Genomic DNA, 3043 nt, shown 5'->3' with positions numbered 1-3043 from the left:
TGGCAACTTCAAGGTGGACTACAACTCCCAGAATTCTCAGCAATGGCTAGGCTGGTGGTGAAACTCTGGGAGATGACGTCCATATCCCTGGATTTTGCCAAGGTTGAGGAACCTTGACTTAAAGAGACGTCGGAGCTCAGGGGAAAGTCGATCTCCCACATAAGGCTTAAATGTGGTTTGTTGCCTCATTGGTGATCAAGTTCATGGTAAGCCATAAACCAGAACAACAGTGGCTGAGGTGATATAATTGAAACTAAGCTAAGCCTTGAATGGGGCGAAGGAACATTGTAAACCCTACTTCACAACCAAGAGATGTGTCAAATGAATAAGCTGTGGTTTGTGTGGTAATATTGTTTGAAGGAACCTTGACTTAGGATTCCTTTAAGCAAATGAATGCTTTTTGATCAGGTTCGTGCAGTGCATAATTTGTGGAAATGAGGCCTCTACGGCTTGCTTATTCAAACCATAGTTTAGTGCTACGGGGGGAGCCAACTATCCCCAACCTCACGGAGAAATTATGAGGCTAAAATGTGGGTCAAGTAGAACAACGAAAGGACGACTTACAGATAAATGTGGCTGTTTCCCCTGTCCACTACATTGGGTGATCTAGAAGAGAAGACATCATGGGGATCTTCCAATGATCTTTGGAATCCTTACCGCGCAATAAAACTGGAATTTAATTTGTAATAAAGGGTCTGACAAGTTTGGTCTTGTTTGTTCCTTCTTACACTCAGGAAAAGCGCTTAGTTGTAGAACGACGAATGTTTTGGGGTGGTGGCCATTAGCAACTGATCTGACCTGGTGGTGCTTTTCACAAGTTTGAAACCTCAGGGAGATGCAGTGGGTCCACACAACTTTGCCTCCAAAAAGGGAAGAATTTTGCTTCTGTCTCCATAGCAACCATTGCAGATGGAAGGATAATTCTTTTACCATCTGTGTTGAGTTTGAAAGCTCTGTCTAAGAGCATTTGAACTTTCTGTGGACCCTGAGTTTGGGAGGGTGGAATATCCTCGGCAAATTGAATAAAAGTAATGGAATTAAATCAAATTGTATTGTATTGCCTCTCTACCTACCTACCTACCTACTTACCTATCTATCTATCTATCTATCTATCTATCTATCTGTCTATCTGTCTATCCGTCTATCTATCTATCTATCTATCTATCTATCTATCTATCTATCTATCTATCTGTCTATCTGTCTATCTGTCTATCTGTCTATCCGTCTATCCGTCTATCCGTCTATCCGTCTATCCGTCTATCTATCTATCTATCCATCCATCCATCCATCCATCCATCCATCCATCCATCCATCCATCCATCCATCCATCCATCCATCCATCCATCCATCCATCCATCCATCCATCCATCTATCTATCTATCTATCTATCTATCTATCTATCTATCTATCTATCTATCTATCTATCTATCTATCTTATCTATCCGTCTATCTATCTATCCCTCTATCTCCTATCTATCTATATCCATCTATCTCCTATCTATCCATCTTTCCATCTATTTGTCCATCCATCCATCCATCCATCCATCCATCCATCCATAACATTAATTGTATCTAATCTAAACTATCCAGTATCCTTTTCTGCCGTACCTTGGGAAAAAATGCCATGGACTTACTTGGCCACAGGAGGGCAGCATTCCCTGTTTTGCCCTCCTCAGTGCCCTATTAGAAATGAAATTTTAGCTCCATGAACTAACTTTTATATTCCCAACAGCCTCTTTTGTGGCTGCTTTGAGCTTTCATCAAAGTAAAGAAATGAAAGAATTAAAATAAGCCACTCCGGGACTTACTTGCCAAATGTTACAAGCATCAGCCACCCCGCCACCCCGAAATGGGCAGTTATAATACACAGACACAAACGAACACACAGCTTCCATTCAACAGGGAATTCCTACACTAGTTGAACTTCTTCCTGCAACTTTACTAGCCCACTCCACAGTCAAGGTTTTGGGGGATTTTCAAGGGGCTACATAAAAAAAAAATCATTTTATTATTCATAAGATTAACACATAAAACGTTTATTAATGAGATGATTTTGCCAAGGACGTGATGAGGATTCGAACTCAGAGCCACGTAAAACGCGCGCCCTGGTGAGAAGAAATAACAAAATATCTATTAATAAAAGAATAATACAATTCCTTTGCTGCACCCTAGCCCACCACACGGGATAGTAGCCAGTTTATTTTATTTTATTTATTTATAATTGCATTTATATCCCGCCCTTCTCCTTGCGGACTCAGGGCGGCTGACAATGATTAAAATACTAAGTTCAGTGCACCGTGCAAGCCCCCCCAAACACGTGTGAATCAGTCACTAGGCAGGGAGGCTCGTGTGAATCCGACCTCTGGCCTTCCGGGTTCAGGAAAAAGCTAAGAAAAAGAAACGAAAAATAAAGGCGGTGCACCACTTTTGTTTGGCCACGAGATGGCAGCATTGCTCCACGGTTGGGAAAGGAAGGCGGAAAACACGCGTTCCCCTTTCAAAAGAGAATAAAATAAAACTTTTAACTGATTAAAAGAATATGACACACTTGTGCAAAATGATCTTTTATTGGTTGCAACCCAGAGAGGTAAACAGCATTAGAATCAAAACAAGCATGCGCAGATAGGAGAGGACCAAGGGGAGGAGCTAGACCCCCGAAATGGGCGGGTGTAATACACAGATAAAAATGCTTTTTTAAAAAAAGTCGAGGAGCTCCATCGGCTGTCTTTCCGGCTCCGCCCACTCGCTTAGACCCTCCCCTTCGGCTTGCATTCAACAGGGAATTCCTTCCCTAGTTGAATTTCTGCCTGCAAGTTCACTAGCCTATTCCTTAGTCAAGGTTTGGGGGGGGGGGGCTAATGTCCCAGGGCATTCTTTAAAAAGTCATTTTATAATTCATAAGGTGAAACACATAAAGCATTTATTAATGAGCTGATCTTGCCAAGGACGTGAGCAGGATTCGAACTCAGAGCCGCGTAAAACAGGCGCCCTGGTAGAAGAAATAACAAAATATCTATTAATAAAAGAACAATACAATTCCTTT

This window comes from Protobothrops mucrosquamatus, unplaced genomic scaffold (assembly GCF_001527695.2).
Source record: "Protobothrops mucrosquamatus isolate PMUCROS unplaced genomic scaffold, P.Mucros_1.0 scaffold2594, whole genome shotgun sequence".
Taxonomy (NCBI): Eukaryota; Metazoa; Chordata; class Lepidosauria; order Squamata; family Viperidae; genus Protobothrops; species Protobothrops mucrosquamatus.
The sequence above is the reverse complement of the archived record's forward strand: the minus strand, read 5'-3'. Positions refer to the sequence as shown.